The 18,394-nt window shown below is 49.7% G+C and overlaps 1 long non-coding RNA gene across 1 annotated transcript in view; it reads left to right on the top strand.

Annotated features, from left to right (window-relative positions):
* Window positions 1–3,031: 3,031 nt before the first annotated feature.
* LOC146817951 (uncharacterized) overlaps window positions 3,032–18,394 on the top strand; it is a 203,472-nt gene continuing 188,109 nt past the window's right edge. Inside the window, exon 1 of the long non-coding RNA XR_014962601.1 lies at window positions 3,032–3,046. This is a non-coding gene — a long non-coding RNA (uncharacterized LOC146817951). The remainder of the gene's footprint in view (window positions 3,047–18,394) is intronic.

Below are 18,394 nucleotides of genomic sequence, written 5' to 3' on the forward strand. Positions count from 1 at the left end.
ACTTCTCGGACCTCGCTGGCCACCTCCCGCTTCAGTGTCTGGAAGTCCTCCCTGAGGGAGCTGAACAGTTCCTCCATAAAGGCCCTCGTGACGGGTGGCTCCCCTCCAGTCACATCCGCCGGAGCCCGGGAGGGCCCCGGTGAGGGCTGCGTCCTGTCCCGCAAGTGCTGGGCCCTGCCAAGCATGTCCGGCAGGGTACGGTCCCCTTTCTTCGGGCCTCCTCTTCCAGACATCGCTAGCTCCGCAGTCGGGCACCGATCCAGGCGCTCCAGGGATGCTCAGCCGCCGGCTAGCACTCGACCTGGGTATCCCCCACGAGTGAAGTCGCTGCGTCACAGGTGACAAAATGGCGGCCCAGTCCGGTCACCGTCAGCCGCAAGAGCTTGTGTGAGACAACCAAGGGGGCCGCAGCAGAGGGGTCTCATCAGCACATCCCTCCGGTAGTCAGCCCAGCAGCAGCGGGGATCGCTTGCATCCAGCGGCCAGGACTCCGGCGAAGGGTGCCACCACTGCTCCTTCGGGGACAAAATGGCGGCCGGGCGGAGCAGGCCAAAACGACCAGGCCCGACGACACCACCGGGGCCCCCGAGGCACCCCATAGTAAAATAAGTTCCACCACCGGCCCCCGTCTGTCACGCACAGGGGCCCAGATGGTCCAGCCCCATCAAGGAGTCCGCTGTACCTCGGCTAGGGGTTAGGGCCTCCGCAGTGCGAGGTGTCGCCGTCACCAGTCTGAGTGCCGGGGCACCTGTCCCAAGCCTTCCACACCGTCGGGTCCCTTCCCGCAAGGCTCCTTCAGTCACCGTCGAACGGCGGGCCAGATCCCCTCCAGATCGCAACTTTCAGCACCAGGCCCAGCCGAGGCGCCCGGACAGCTCTCCAATGCGCTCCGCCCCTCGGGCTCGCCGTCGTCGTTCCTTGGTCTCGATCGAACTTTTTTTGGGGGGGTTCCCCCGAGGCGATCCGAACCAAAACAGCACCAATGTGCACCCCTGATGCTCCGCAACGCTCCTCTCCCGCGCTGAGCCTCAGCGGGGGGAGAAAAGCATAAGAAAAGGGCTCTAGCTTGGCCGGGCCGGAGGAGCTACGGGAGGAAGCGTCCGCTCACCCCGCCATCTTGGCCACGCCCCCTCCCTTATCTGATTTAGATGGGTTTTTAAGCTGGTGACGTAGTCTAAAAGAGGTTTGGACTTGTCTCTTTCTTCCTCCCACTCTTCTCTGGCCATATCTAACAAAGTGCGGGGTTGTCTCCCGTATAGTAATTCAAAGGGGGAATGCCCAGGCTCTTTTGCTGTCTACACCGTATGGCAAATAACGCCAAAGGAGGCATATCCTCCCATTTACGTGCTTCGAGATCTAATAACATTTTTAAGGTGACCTTCAAAATGGCGTTGTACAGCTCCACCAAACCTTCTGTTTGGGGGTGGTACGCATCCGTGCGCATCTGTTTGTTGTTGTTGGCAGACTTGCCGCATTAATTTTGACGTGTAAGGGGATCCCTGGTCAGTCATGATTTCTTTCGGGAATCCGACCCTGGAAGAGATATTGATCATGGCCTTGGCTACCTGTGTTGTGTTGGGGTGTCTGAGGGCTACTGCTTTGGGAAATCTCGTAGCATAGTCCACCAGGATCAATACATAACGATATCCACTACGGGAGGGAAGTAGAAGACCGAGTATATCCATCCCAACCCTAGCAAAAGGTTCATCGATGTTGGGAAGGGGTCTCAAGGGTACTCTGGAGGGTATATACCGGCTATTCCTCTGACAAACAGGACACTCCTTGCAGTATTTCTGAACTTGCTGGTATACCCCTGGCCAATAGAACCTGTCTAGGATAGCTTTCTCGGTTTTTGGGCCCCAAAGTGTGCCCCTAAAAGGTGGCTATGGGCTAAATATAATACTTTATCCCTGAATGGTTGGGGTATTAGCAGCTGGGTTGGAGTGTCTTTTCCCCCTTTTCGGTATAGTAATCCTTACTCTACAAAAAACTGGGGACCTACTTGATATGGGTTTTCTTGTTCTGTGGCATTTTTCCAGGCTTCCTGAAGAGTAGGGTCTTCTCGTTGGGCTGAATGAAAGTTCCTATCGTGACTCCATAGGTCACTTCCATTGTTGGTCAAGACCTGTTGAGCTCAACCCTTTTTCTCTCTTCTTCTTAAGGTTTTTGCTTTTCCTGCCTTTTCCCACAGTCCATTCGGAATCCGGGGCATTGCAAAGAAGGGCCGTTTCTCTCCATTCGGCTCCTTCCATTCAACTCTCATTAAGCAGATCTCCTATTTGGGTGTAATCATTGCCCAAAACTTTTCCTGTAGGTTTCCTCGTCTATGCCCATACGTTCCAGGATACATTTTTTTATTTCATCATAGGGGGTTGTACCGAGGGGATTGGCCGCCTGGTAAGCTGACTGGAGGTCCCCAGCTAGTAAAGGGCCCAGATACTGTCCCTATTTGTCCTCGGGCCACATAGCCTCTCTGGCCATCCTTTTGAAATTAGAGAAAAAAAAATCCGGGTCCTCCTTGGAAGATATATTTGTGGCTTCATTGTTGTCAAAGTAGTTCGGCCAGTTTTCCTATTATGGTTTCTTGCATCTGGCCTTGCTCCGTCAGAGACTTATGCAGATTTCCCCGGCCTGCCTCGGCTGCCATCAGGAACCTTTCCATTATTTTCTCCAACCATTCCTGCCCGTCCACCATTTTGGTTACAGCGGCCTCCATTTACCCCGATAACACTTCTGACACCACCTGTGGGAGGGACGGGCGGAAATAGAAGCGAGGGGCCGTATTGGTGTAATATTGGGGCGTTTTATTGTCTAAACGTTTGACGTAAGGTGTACACAGGTCTTCCTTTCAAAAATGGCGTAGAAGAGAAAATGAAAAATAAGACGGGAAACAAAACATATCAGGCGTTCTGTCCCAATGAGATTCCAACAGGAATAGTAGTTTCTTCACTTAATCCCCTTTCTTTTCTTGCTTCCTTCAGGTGTTTCGGTGTGCTCCAGGGGGTCCCAGGGGGCTTGCAGAGAGAGGAAGCAACAGAAGGCAAAGGTGCAGTAAGTACAACTGAGCTGTGGTTTTGACTTTCTACCTTTTCACCACACCCTGATCGGAAGATTTGTGCATAGGTAAAGAAGGAGGGAGAATCGGGTGTGGCACGAAAAGGGAGGGGAGAAGCGCTTGACAGGTGCCTGACTTCTAGACTCATCACACAGCAAACTCAAGAAGTTTCTCCTGTGTGTTTTGATGGGGAAAAAACGGCTGTGATGGGAGAGGTCTTAAATAACTGTAACCCCCAAGGACAATAAGGAAGAAAAAAAGGGAGGGGGGGGAGGTAAAAAAAAACAACAGACAAAATGGATGTAACAGCGAGACAGTAAGGGCTTCACTTCCCACTACCCAACCTCCGCCCTCTTTACTGGTTACGTACTGATGCCGCAACTTTCCAGAGTTGTGGCGCCTCTTGGCCGTCCTCCGGTGACCACCACTCCTCGCTCCACACGTCTGCGGCTTCTTCGCTTCGGTATCCTCTGGATAGGCGTCCACTCCTTCTTTGATGGCGTCTCTCCTCCTGGTTTCTTCCTCTGTGGCCATTTTCTTTCGTCTTCTTCTCCCGTCAAGTTCCGCCTCGTCATCTTCCTGTTTCCTGTTCTCTTTTCTTTTTTGGCCATTGTTTGGCCCTCCTGTTTAACACCCTTGCTCCGTAATTGGTTTGTTTGGTGTGACGCGGGGCTCCCATCCTGCGGAGACGAAGCACAGTCCGTTTTTAGTGTTTCTTTCCCTTTCCAGCCCCTGATGCCGTCAGCTGGACACAGAAAGAAGGGAGACCGCGGCGGTGGACCGGGAGGTAAGCCGGTCTTTAGTAGAGGGGTTTGAGGCACTTCCTCACTAGACAAGAGAGAGTGGGCCATATAATGACCAATTTTCTGCCTCACCATCAAGACATGAGGTTGTCTACCAACATCTTTAAACTAATAAGACATTTGTTGCTGCTGTGCTACAATGAAATATCAATCCAAATTGGGTCAAACCAGGACTCATGGTCTAATAATATAGCCATACACTACACCTCACCTGTTCTGTCATCATCTCCTTACTTTGACAAAAACCACAGCAGAGGGGGAAAAACAAGAGACTGATGAACCAATCCAATAACTTTCAGACTGTCAAAACTGCCAACACAAGCCACAAGCAACCAAGGGAGTTTGGCCGTCTTCCTTGGTAAAGGGGCCGTGGCAGTGGACAAGGTATCAAAAAGAATCATGATAGGTATTGAAATGAATCAATGTTGTTGATTGTTTGAATTGCAAAGGCATTCTTATGCATCTATAATGGGACACCGGCTGGTGCAGGCCGTTGCAAACTCAACCCCATAAGTATGAAAAACACTCCTACTACTGCAAGATGTAATTACTTATTACAGGTTAGAGCAGTGGTGAAGATACTTACCATTATGAGGGGTGCGATATGGAGATCTATTAAAAGCTCCCAAACTCATATCATATGCCTCCAAAAAACACATTGTACACTGCAGGATTAACATATGATGAGGCAGGGGGGGGGCGGAGCTTGCTCGCGACCAAGATGGACACTTGAGCCCATAGCTCCGTGCATCGTATCACAATCCGTGAAACGATCTGACATTTCCACAGCGCTTTCTACCTACATAACTGCGGGCTGTGTATGAGAACGTCTCCGCTACCAGGCGGTTGTACTCCGGTTCTTCTAGGACCGGTAGAAGAGCAGCTGCACCACTTGAAAGTTGTCTGCCTCGCAGGGCCCGGATCCCCGAGCTCCAGTGGGCGTACCGGCGGAAACTGCGACACCATGGGCCGCTGTCTGGCTGAGTAGTGGCCCGCTGCATTACGTGCGGAGGAGGACTGCAGCCTCGCGCCTTGCTTCGGCTGGGGATCAAGCGGAACGCCGTGATTGCAGCTGTGCGGTAAGAGGAGGAAGCGCGGACCCCCGGGACTGATCGGCTGATTCTGGACTGTGTGCGTTGCACAGAGAGGGCACACACGGGCGGGCGGTCTCGACCTCCCCTGTTATGCCGCTGGGAGGCAATCGTGCCGGTGTGCGGTGCGAGTATTGATTGGGGGTACGTTTTTTAAGTGACACTGTAGCGACGCTGGTGGGGGGGTATCCTACCCCCCCCCCCTCTCTGATGCTGCGATTTTAGGACGCGTGAAATCTCGCGCTTGGAGTTGCGAGCTGTACGGGCGCCTTGGGATTCGGCGGTGTACTGACTGGGGGCCACGCATAAAAGACACCCAGTGTGCTACTATATCGGTGAGCATATTGGTGGCTGTCTGAGTGAGAGTTTCTGCTGCAGAGGAAGTGTGGCCTTCAATTGGGACTACTGTGGTTCTGCTCATTTACCGCTAATGCACACGTTTCTGGGAAGCGGAGGCTTGTACCTACACCGACCGTCGTATAGGACACTGTACTACGACACAGCAACCTTCACCACGTATGGGAAGAAAATCACTACTAGACGCAGTCGGGGGATGGGTCTTGCTGCCTGCTGCTGATTGCCTTTGCTTGGGGGGGCCGTCCTGTGCTCCATAGTTAGGACCTAACTGCAGTTGTGTACACAGTGGCACGGGATGCTTTGCCATGTATGGTGGAGACAACGCTGACCGCTGGTTCTCTTGGGGGCGCTATTGAGTCCTGGTTGTTATCTGGAGTATATGGCCCCTAGGCCGGAGTTCTGGTGCGACTTGCGTGGAGGGAACCATTGAACCACAACATGGGCAGAGTTGACAGGGCTCAGCCCAAGCACTCCTTTGAGCAGAAGCGCTCAAAATCTCAGGACGCTGCCTCGGATGGGGCTGATAGACCTCAGACTGCCCTCAAGTCAGACGAGCCTAGTTCAGATATTCGGGGGATGCTAGTCGCAATGGAAAAAAGCCTACAAAGCGGCATTGCATCACTGGGTACTAAGATGGACGCCCTCTCTTACCAGATGAATAGAATGGTGGAAAGGTTAGACAAACACGCGGAGCGTCTAGATATGTCGGAACGAAGATTAAGAGAAGTTGAAGAAGCGCATACCACATTGGACTTGGATCACAAGCAATTGGGGAAGGTCCTACGGGTGCTTCAAGACAAAACAGAGGATATGGGAGCTCGATGCGTCGCTGTAACCTCAGAATTACTAGTCTGCCAGAATCCACCCCAACTGGTAATATGGAGCTACTCACAAAGAAACTGTTAAGCACGTTGCTCGGAGAGGGAGTCTTCTCGGCCATGTTCATGGTGGAGAGAGCCCATCGCTCTCTGGGACCGCGTCCGCCCCCAGGGGCTCCACCACATCCGATCATTGCGAAGCTACTTAATTATAGGGACAGAGACGCTGCCCTGAAGCAGGACAGGGAAAAGGGTTCGCTGAACTATGAAGGCTCGGAGATATAATTGTTTCCTGACTTTACACTTCGTGTTTAAGAGGCTCGCCGCCAGTTTGTCCCTATGAAAAAACAGCTGCGAGACATGGGCATTGATTATGCCATGTTGTATCTGGCAAAGCTCAAACTCAACAGGCAGGGTAAATCTCACATCTTCACTGACCCCAAGGCTTTGCAGAAGGCAATGAAAGAATGGTCCAAAGAGCGGCGTCATACCCCGGATCGGCAGCTGCTTAATGATGCTGCTGGGTGCTCTTTCTCGAGGAGCAGGACTGACGAAGAAATTTGGCTGCTGGACGATAAGTATGGTTAACTTGCTTTAGTGAAAGTGGCGGGGGGCGGTGCAAAGTCCAGACAGGTAGTTTCGAAATTTGGGCTGTGGATTTCAGGCCTTAGCAACATGTGGGGGGACACTTGGGAGAGTCAAGGTATCCGGGTGCCGTTGTAGGGGCTATCAGTCTCGGAAGCGGTGGACTGGCGTGGGCGGCGGGCGACTGGAGTAGGGCTGAGCTGGGTTTGTTACACCTATGGAAGAGCTGCCACAACAGATCACTATTGCTCCCGGGAACAGCTTGCACTGGGTATGTGGAGACATCTTCTCAAATTAGGCCATATAAGAGTTAGGATAATAGTTGGTTTAATGTGTGGGAATGTACAACTAGATTCTTACGGTGCACGGGAGCGGGCTGCTTGAAGCTGTGTTATCTTTGTTATCCATAGCGAACGAGCAACATCCGCCCACGAGTGCATCACACAAGTGGGAGGAGGCTTGTATTTTTGGGGGTGGTGAGGGGTGGGTAATTTTTTGGGTAGTGGGGGATGTGTCACGGCCGAGTTGGGGGTGGTCTGTTGTGGGTGGGGGGTGGTATGTTTGGAGGGATAGTTTGGATAATGCAGTTGTTTACAGCCTTACGTCCATGCGTTTTCATACTGTATAATGTCATTTTGTTGCTTAGGACTAGAAGCATAATGAGCTACACTTCACATGGCGATGGGAGACGGTGAGACACATTCGATAGGGTCCCCTTGTCCCTTATGTGCAATTACATGGAATGTGCGTGGTCTCAATGACTACTGTAAACTACGTAAGGTGTTGAACTACCTCAATAGACAGCATATAGACACAGCTCTGATTCAGGAGACGCATTTACCATTGAATAGTGCATTACTGCGCAGTAGAGGGCTGCTGCATAACGTCGCCATTTCAGGATTCACCACGCATGCTAGAGGGGTGTTAACATTGGTTAATCCCAAGTCAGCCATCACAATGGTACAATTAGACACAGACAGGGAAGGCCGATTTGTGATCTCCAGGTGTCAGGGGAAAGGAATGGATATGATAGTAGTTAATGTCTAGTGCCCCAACTATGATTGCCTGGAATTCTATGACTCCCTTGCTTGCACTACTTCTAAGTATCCGTAGTCCCGCTTCCTTTGGGGAGGAGATTTCAATTTGGTCAGGAACCCGGAACTGGATAGATCGGGGGGTCCGTCTAGACGGCTCTCCGCGGCGGCCAAGGCACTAGACTGTGTACTGCTAAACATGGATCTTTGTGATGTGTGGCGGGTTAGATGTCCGGACAAGGGAGGGTACACGCACTATTCCACATACCATAATCTGCACACTCATATTGACTACTGGTTGATCTCTACGTCGCTCGTGGGGTATATTCGGGATTGCTTGGTGCTTCCTCGTACACTGTCGGATCATTCTCCTGTATTGCTCGTAGTTGATGTTCCCAGGAAGTCAGTTCCGCTATTCACTTGGCGGTTTCCGCCGTACTCGCTGCTGGACTCAGCCTTTAGAGAGGACTTGGCAGTAGCTATAGAAACTTTCTTTGACACTAACGTGGGTTCAGTGGACAGCTTCCAGGTTGTCTGGGAGGCATTTATGGTCTATATCCGAGGGGTGGCTATGGCCAAGCACTCGGGGGTTTTGCGCTCTATTCGGCAAAGATTGGCCGAGATTGAGCGGCAGCTGGACGCCCTGGAGCAGCGACTGCAGGCAAACGCTGATGAGGCAATAACGAATGAAATAAAAACCCTTCTCGGGGAATATCAAGAGGCGGCAGACAGTGAAGTCAAACATCTTGGCAAATACGCCACAGCGCGTGTATATGGAGAAGGAGATAGGCCGGGCTCGGTCTTAGCTCAGATACTGAAGACAAAACGTGGTAAAACACTGGTCACCGAAATTAAGACAGCAGAGGGTGAAACACTCACTGATGAGGTAAAAATTCCAGGCAGGTTTAAGCAATTCTATGCAGACTTGTACTCGTCGCGGTCGTCTGGCTCAGAAGAAGAAATCCTGAACTATTCAGAATATATTAAATTACCCTTTCTTACTAACACACACAGGGAGTTCCTTATGCGACCCATAGAAAAAGATGAAATAGTATTGGCACTGTCTGGTATGAAAGCTAAAAGCGCTCCGGGGACAGACGGCCTCACAGTTGGTTTTTATAGAAGTTTCCTCGATCTGCTGCTTCCGCACCTCTCTGAGCTTTTTGACGATATGTGTGTATATGGCACAATGCCGCCGTCGATGAGGGAGGTGGTCATTGTCGCCATTCCAAAACCAGGCAGACCCCTCGATGAGTGCGGGTCCTATCGTCCGCTCTCCCTACTCAATGTTGACACCAAGTTGTTAGCTAAGATACTGGCTAACCGGCTTGTGCCACTGGCATCAGTATTGGTGGCCCCGGAGCAAGCGGGGTTTATTCCGGATAGGAATCTTACATACAACCTGCGTACTGTGTTTGGCACATTCCAACATATCAATCCAGACTCGAAGGCTGTCGCGGTCTTCCTGGATATGGAGAAGGCCTTCGACTCTGTCGAATGGCCCTTCATGCGACAGGTCCTATCTAGGATGGGACTGGGCACAGTCTTTTTACAACTGATTGGGGTACTTTATAATTCTCCCACGGTGCGAATCAAAGTAGGTGAGTTAGTGACTGATCCTATCAAGGTGTCCAGGGGTACAAGGCAGGGTTGCCCGCTGTCCCCTATTTTATACACTCTAGTGGCAGAACCGTTGGCCTGCGCGCTGAGAGAATATCATGCCCATAAGGGTGTCTGCTTTCCCAATTATAAGATCATAGTGTCTACGTATGCTGATGACACACTATTATATGTACGTGAGCCGGAAGTCAATCTTTCCTCAGTGCTCCGGGAGGTGGTGCACTTTGGTGCTCTGTCTGGACTGCGTGTTAACTGGTCCAAATCCATAATCTTTCTGATCACCCCAACTACACGGCCCATTGAGCCGGATTACCCACTACAGTGGAGTACTGACGCGATACGATATCTCGGTAACCGTCTGCACATGGATTCGGAGATTGTGTTCAGAGAAAACTATGGCACTGCGGTCAGTAGACTGGAGGATGATGTAGAAACGTGGATCAGACTGCCACTGTCCTTACTTGGTAGAATCTCAGTCATGAAGATGGTGATCCTGCCGCGTTTTTTGTTCCTCTATATACCAATTGTCTTGCCCCTTTCTTTTTTTCAGAGAGTCAACATGTTGCTGATCAAATTTGCCTGGGCGGGCAAACAGGCGAGGGTGAATTGGCGGACGCTCACCTTGCCATATCATTTGGGGGGTCTGGGTGCGCCAGACTTAAACTTGTATTATAGAGCGGCACAGGCTGCCCAAGCCTATCATTGGATACATGGATCGCCTGAGATTCCGTTTTTACGTATGGAATCTTTTTGCGGAGCCTCTACCCCGACCAGCCACAATATTTGAGCCTGCTGATCGTAGAACAAGGTTTTTGGACTCGCTTAATTCCACTAGGCACGCATGGCACAATATACTGCAAATGCAGGCTGGGGCGCTGCTTTATTCGCCAGCCATGCCGCTTGAGTGGGCTCGCTGGTTGGCTCCGTGCAAGGATAATGGGGTCCTACGGGCATTTAAAATCAATGAATATCTCAGCTGCAGGGGATTTGTTTCAGGAGGGAATTGTTAAATCCTGGGAAGAGGTGGAGAACCCGGAGTCCCCTGGCAGCCTGCTACAAAGGTTCCAATTTTACAGAGTGCGGAGAGCACTGCGTGATACCTTAGGAGATCACCTACTAGAGCCCCCTGCAGTGCCGGAACTCACTTACATAATAAAGGCCAAGTCGCCCCGTAAAATGGTCACTAACATTTAGAAATTGGGTATGTCACATAGAACCAACCAGTACACTAATGCTAGACTAGCCTGGCAACGTGATAAGCAGCGGAACATAGATGATGCCATGTGAACCTACTTTTGCACTAACACCCGATGTGTCTCCTTACACGGTAGACACAGGCTGATCCACTTTAAGTATATCAATAGAGTGTACTACACACCAGAGCGATTACATAGGTATGGGTTGTTAGAGACATCGGCCTGTGACAGATGCAGAGCACAACCTGCAGACTTTATTCATTTGGCGTGGCAGTGTCCGGGGGTGTATACATATTGGGAATCTATTTTTCAGGAGCTGGGGAAAATTGTAGACAAGGAATTGGCCCCGGACCCGACCCGACGCAGTGGTCGCAGGACATGCTATATTGTAGCACGCAAATGGAAAATTTCAGCAAATTGCTCCCTCCCAGGAGTAGACCTAAGAATTTCTGGGGACTCTACACGACGTATTAGCTTTCCAAAACCTCGGACACGGGAACGGCGACTCACGCTCACCCAAAAGACGCAGCGCAGGGGGACACTAGTTAATCACCCCTAGGCAATGTTCATCAGAGGGTGACCTATAGAAGGGTAGTGCTGTGACAGATTTGGGTAGTTTCTTCTATTTTATCTAACATCATGGGAAGACAGGGAATGTGGACCTAGCGAAAATTATTAGGTTTAACAAACGCCGTTCTTATAATATTTTCTGATACATAAGCAACATTTTAATGCTTTTTTAAGTACAATAGGACAATGCGGGAAGACGTAGGCTACATGGGTTTTGTTATTGTTTATGTAGTTTTTGTTTGAATTTTTTTTTTATGCATATCTGATGGTTTTTTTATTCCTTGAGCGCTGATCGCTGCCTGCCCCTTGGGATGTTGGCTTACTGGCTGTGTAACGTATATAAGGGAAAACGCTGCCGGCCCCAGGGTTGTAGGCACAAAGCGGTGTGTAGGAGTACAGTATGCAACAAAATTCTTAATAAAAATAATAATACAAAATAAAAACACATATGATGAGGCAGAGGAACAGCCCTATTGCATATCGCTCCTCAGTGTCATGCAAATACAATAGGGTCTCTGTATTTATCAGACAAGACTTCCGCTTCTCAGTACACAATGTCAAGACAGACAGACAGGACCTATTTTGTAGCCTGCCACCTGGCCTCTACACTATGTTGTTAAAGCATGCACCCTGAGGGCCAGGCTCAGCCCAAAGGTTATAAATAAATAGGCTAGAGGTCACTCGTAGCCACTGCCGCAATACAACTATAGTGTATGTGTCTTATTACAGCGAATTACCCTTGCCTGAGGCCTTGCATCATGTTCGCATTGTTGCAAACACAACACTGGTGATGATCTCTGCACCACGAGGCTGGGAAGTGGGCGGCGTGCATACGGCAGTGTAGCCGTTATTTGAAGAGAGACTGCCGACTGGGCCATGAAAGGCGGAAGGCCCAGGAGTTGTGAGTGCTTTTGATTTAGTGGAAATTTCTTCTTTCTTGATGGACAAAGCCATTTTCACAGTGATCTCTGCTTTGCGACAGTAGGTCATTTCAGAGACTGGAGAAAAAAAAGAGAAAAAGGGAAGGAACTGCATGCAAGAAGAGCCAGTAAGGAATGAAGTACTGGGTTTTATGCATAAAGACAATTGGTGCCACATAACAATAGTGTATTTAAAACCCAGGAGTGCCTGCAGAGTTTGGGACTTTGCATGTGAGAGCTCCACTAAATTGACAGAGCCAAGTAAAAGTGCAGGACACAGTACAGGCCCCCAGTGACCAGGAAGTGGCAAGAGTCGTGTCCAAGCACCATCGGTACCCATCGCGATGAGGGATCAACAACCACTCCCAGCACCTCTGTGTCAGGCCCCATATGTTCATGCCTTAGTTGCAGCTCTACCGCCATTTAGTGAACTAGCTGACCCCACCTCGACAGCACTAAGATGGCGGACCTAGATTCTGTGCCTACACCACTGTTTATGCACCACCCGCAAAACTGACGGAGCACTGAAGAGGTCTTTGCTGATACATTTTGGTGGGACAGAGCTTTATAATTATAACTTATTTGAGAACTTGCCTAACACAGGGGGTGATTATTACTTTGACACTGCTGCAGTGGCCCTGACAGACATTTTGATCTGCAAGGCTCCAGATCACGGAAGGAGAGTCCAGTACCCTGTTAGGGTGCCACATTGCAGAGGAATTAGGACTGGTGCTCTTTACAAAGCAGCTACACGAATCGCATGCTGCAGATTTAATGCAAGAGTTTCCCCAAATGTTCACAGGCCTTGGGTGGCTCAAAGGAAAACAAATCCATCTACACATCGACGAAATAATCGACTTACAGTACTGCATCACTAAAGGGCCCGTTTCACCCGAGGGAGCACGTGGAAAAGGAACTCTGGGACCAGGAGTGAAAAGGGGTCAGTGAGAAAGTCATAAGACCCACGCCCCGCGTGTGCCAGCAAGTCATTGCACCTAAGCCCAAGAAGCCCGGAGCCATTAGGCTGCGTGTGGACATGAGGCTCCCGAACAAAGCCATTCGGCAGGAGTGTCACATCACGCCAACCATGGATGACACTGTGACGGACCTGAATGGCACCCAATAGTTTTTGAAGCTCAATTTGAACACTGGCTATCACCAGCTGGAGTCTGCCAGCTGCTACATCACCACGCTTTCCATTCACGTTGGTCTCAGGATGTACCAGAGACTCAACTTCGGCATGTCGTCAGCCGCAGAGGTCTTCTGAAACACCATCAGGAAGACCCTCTCAGGGCTAGTCGGGGTGCTGAATGTCAGTGAGGACATTTTGCTCTACTACGGGAACCTTGAAGATCAACACGTGCGACTAAGAGTCGTTCTGCAGCGGTTGGCAGAGTGCGGACTGACCTTCCACCAAAAAAGTGCTTGTTCTACCAAAACTCCTTTGATTCTTTTGGTTACATTTTCTTGAGGGATGGCCTGAGGGTGGAAACATGGAAAATTGAGGCCATTAGGAATGTGACCGTTCTGCAGAATGCAACAGAAGTCCGGAGTTTTCTAGGTATGGTAACATACTGTGGCATGTTTGGCCCGATACTGGCCACCCTATCTAAGCCACTGAGGGCTCTAACAAGAACGGATGCCCCATGAAAGTGGGGGTCGCAAGCGGACAAGGCTTTTAGGTATGTGAAAGAGGCCCTCCTGTACGATGCCACAATGGTGTACTTTGATCTCCAATGAAAAACTGAGCTCGCTGATGCAATGCCCGTTGGGCTGGGAGTGGTGCTCCTAGAAGAGAAAGCTGAAGTCCCGTATGTCTCCATTGCTTTTGCGAGCAGGGCGCTATTCGACACAGAGATCCAATACACCCAAATTGTGCAGTAAGCGTTGGCCATCCGTTGTGTGTGTTGCCCCTTCCATTTGTACCTGTGTGGGCATTAATTCCGAGTGGTCACAGACCACAAACCGTTGGTCCCGTTGCTCGAGGGTTCAGCCCGGCGGGCACCACTGAGGATTGAGTGATGGGCTGTGAAGCTCCAGCCTTACTCATTTTAAGTAGTCTACCACCCAGGGGTGAACAATCCTGCAGATTACCTAACCAGGCACCGTCAGCGCTCAATTGCTGAGACCAAGCTGATAACGAGGGTGCTGAAGATTTAGTTCTAATGGTGGTACAAGAAGTGTGCCCAAACACCCAGAACAGACAAGACATTCAGGAAGAAACGCAATGGATGGGATCCCCAGAAAAGCAAGGAGGCGCTTCCCAGGAAACTATGGAAGCACTTCCTCAACAGTCAAAGTACTGAAACAAGATGAACAGGTCATGAGGAACCAGCTTTGACGAGTACAGAATGAGCTAAGCACCAGCGAAGAAAGGCTGCTCCTCAGGGGCTGGCAGATCATCACTCTGCTGAGCCTATGGGCCAGAGTGGCCGTCTTAGCACACCAAGGACACCAGGATGTGGTCAAGACAAAGGCAATCTTGAGGGAGAAGGTGTGGTTCCCTGGGACGGACACCCATGTAGAAGGGAGGGTACGCAACTGACAGTCGTTGTGCTTTTACCAGTGGGGACCCACAACTGGCCCCCATGATCATAGAAGAACCAAGCCTGAACCCGTGGGTGAAGGTGAGCATGGACTTTGGGAGTTTCCCAGATGGTCGTGGCACGGCTGTGCTCATCAGATCCCATTCAAAATTCCCTCTTGTTGGAGCTGGGGCAGTCAACTGCATTTTCCAGGGTCAATCCACTGGTAGAGAAGGTGTTTACTCGGATCGGTCTGCCTGAGTAGCTGAAGACAGACAATGGACCCCTATTCCAGGGGAAAGAGTTCCAGGAGTAACTCACTTACCTGTCGATCAGGCACCGGAAAGTGATGCCCCAATGGCCGCAAGAAAACAGGGAAGTTGAGCCATTCATTAGGACCCTGAACCATGCGCATAGGATTGGGCTCAACCAAGGAGAAGAAAGCTGAGTGTTGCCTGCATTGGCTCCTGAGGGCCTACAGGCAGATCGACCCTGAACAGTTGAGGAAAATAAAAATCTATGAGGCCTATATGTCCCCATGTGCCCCCCCCAACGCGTATGTGTACATGCATGTAACCTATGCATGTCCCCTCCATGGCCTTTCCTATCATGAAACTTATGCTATAACGTGGCCTGCCATCATCCAGACCCCCATGAGAGAAACGACAAATCAGTTTTGAGGCCTACACGTTTGCATCATGTTTTCCTGCACCACATACAAACCCGTGTTTGTGGCTCAGCTAGACCCGAACAGAGGTTTCAGGCCTCAGACATTCAGAAAGCTGTAGCCGCGTATCCTTGGCCTTACACACTTGGGCCTCAGCCAAAGGGGCCCTGTCCCAAGGTGCCGAGACAGTATTGAGCACGGTTATCTGCTTACTCCTACGGAGCCGCATTCCTGCCTGGAGAAGGAGGGATCAACATAGCCCATCAGCACAGGAGAAAGCACAGCCTTTCTGTCTCTGTTTGTGAGATTGCAAAGCTCACGTCAGTAAAAAGCCCGTAGCCCCCATGTAAGGCTTCTGCAGTAAATGAAGTAAATGAAGAAATGGATGCCACATCGGCTCTTGGTGATGAGCAACCTATGCCACAAATCAGTCCCTGCTCCAGACATCAGATATCAGATAAAACAAGATGTGCTGGTCGTCCTGACACTGAAGGCCTCACTGAAGGCCTCACTTCCAGACTTTCCGGTTGCATAGCAACCTCTCCCCACGTCAGGTACACGTCATGCTCGAGTTGAGCACCAGTAAGGCAAAGTTCCAGTACAATTCCAGCAGATCACGCAACCCCCTCCAGGTATCCACCCACCTATGACAAATTACCCATTATCATCAAGTGGACGCCCACATGGACGCCCACCTTCACACCTACTTACACGCCCAAATGCTCTTATCTCACTCTCTTTTGCTCTTTTCGCTTCCGATGTATATATACTGTACTCTGTGAATAATGTTTTGAGAATACATTCGAGACCCTTCCAGATCCCTTGTGGTGATGGTAATATTCTCCCTTTGACTCGAGTTATTGGAATAAAGCCCTTTTTGAACCTGATACCACAGACTCAGCCTCTTGCTTTATGCATGATCCTATTGATATTCTGAAATACATAGAGCGTAATATTTTATTTACGACATAATGGCGCCCGAACAGGGACAATTCTCTTTCCCCACACGCCGGAGATGAGGGTCCAGTTTTGCCCCCTTCCACAGCCGTGACGGACTTCAAGTGCGCACGTCGCGGGTTTTCCCGCTAACTCCCTCAGGCCAACGAAGGAGACGGACTGCGACCAGGCATCCATACGAGGCGGTGAGGAACGCAGATTGTCCTACCCAGAGCCCACCTGCGAGAGAGCTGTGTCCGAGGTTTCTGGAGATCCACCTAGGATACGCCATTCCCCGCGCAGCGTCAAGTTTCGGAGGCCTTCGACTTCAAGTTCAAGTTCCGCTTCCCGGTGAGTTTTCTCATGGGGGTTGCAATCAAGTGCATGCAGTCAGAGTTATAGGAAATAGAGATCTCAAAGTATTCAAGGTGCACCGATATACCTGTATGAATGTTATTGTCCTAGTCAGGTTCAGTTAGGTTTGAATGTGTCAGGTTTTATGTAAGTTTGTTTTATTATAGTTTTGTTTTTACAGCGCTATTGTGATTTTTTGATTTCGGTTACATTCCAACATGCCGTTATTTTCGAAACTACGTAAAATATGTACCAGAAAAGGTGTACTAGAGGAACCAGTTAACATTCCTCCTAGGGACACACCTGGACATTTCATGTACTGTAAGCATGGTTTAGATGCCGTGTTGTTCTTGGAACTATGGGTAGATTACACGAAGGATTTAGAGACAAAATATAGATGGCCTATCACGGGAACGTGGGATGCGGAAAGCATTATGAAAGTAGAGGAAGAAATATGGAAGAGAAAATCTAGACCTGCTCAGAAAGATGCCATTGAGTTGTGGCGCAAGGAGTCACATAGAAGAACAGAAAAAGAGTTCCACAAAATAGAGAGAAGTAAGCAAGAATCAGAAAAAGCCAAAGAACAGAACTTACGAGAGGAAGGGGAACGAGTAAAAAGAGAGCAGACTGAAAGAACAATGAATACTGTCGTTGCTGGTATTTACCCTGTCCTTTCAGAGGAACTAGCAAAAGTGATTCCAGTAGAAAGACCCATTAGAGTGCCTCCGCCAGTACCCCGAAAATTAAAAACAGCATCCGACAGGTTTATTGACACCTATCTAGAGGAATCCCCACCAGCCTACGTGGACGGATCTTTCCCTGCACCACCAACGCCAGAACAGCTCCAGGAGCTCGATGACGGCGAGGAGGGGGGATCCGGGACAGCGTCAGGAGGGGTGTCGACAGTAAAAGTAGACATCCCCGAATGTATATATGATCCAGACCCAGGAACGGGCAGGATGCTTGTGTTTTCACTACGGCTTAGAAGAGCAGTCACAGATCTGGAAAAACTACCAGATATGGATAAACATCTAAAGAAAATGTACACATTCATAAGAACAGGGGAAGGTCCTGAGAGCATAACAGATGCTATACAAAATAGAAAAGTGGTTGTTAAGAATTACATCCTTCGCTTCCGAATTAATTGTCTGATCAGAGAAAAAGACGAAGGAAACGGGGATGTAGACCATCGTTATACTGGTTGGAGTGATCGCATAGATGCCGGTCAGCATGATAAATCAGGACAGACAGACCACATGTTGACCAAAATCCGAAAAGCAATAATAGCATCACACGAAGCAGGACCGCACGATAAAGCTGCTTTATCATCTGATGATGAAGCCGGGGACCAAGATAAAATACAATACGTGGGCCATGCCCGACGATTCGAGAAACCCAAAGGCCTGAATTACCGTAAACAGGGTACGGCTATAAAAAAGAGATTTTCCCTTGAAAATTTGTTCCAAATCACCGACAAAGCGGTGAACGAATGGTTAGGTAATGAACAGCCCTTAACTCCGACCGAACTCGAATTAGCACGATCAGCCACCCTGTGGGTGTCCCAATACGATTTATATAATAACGATGTCGTAGCACAGACGTTTTTGAGCCTTCCACCGAATGAACAGCGCTTAGCTGGTGTTTACATGGTCCAACATTTAATAACGTTGTATGAAAGTCAGTACTCTGGTCCTGGTATATTGTATAGGTTGCTGGACGACATAATACTAGACAGATGGATGAACTTGGGTACTGAACTGATTAATGTCATCTTGGATCAGCGACACAAATATATAGTATATGTAACTAGATCCCTGCTTCCCGTTCCACCGCAGGTTAAAGGACAGACATACGACAAACTGA

Source organism: Triturus cristatus, chromosome 6 (genome assembly GCF_964204655.1).
Source record: "Triturus cristatus chromosome 6, aTriCri1.1, whole genome shotgun sequence".
Classification (NCBI taxonomy): domain Eukaryota; kingdom Metazoa; phylum Chordata; class Amphibia; order Caudata; family Salamandridae; genus Triturus; species Triturus cristatus.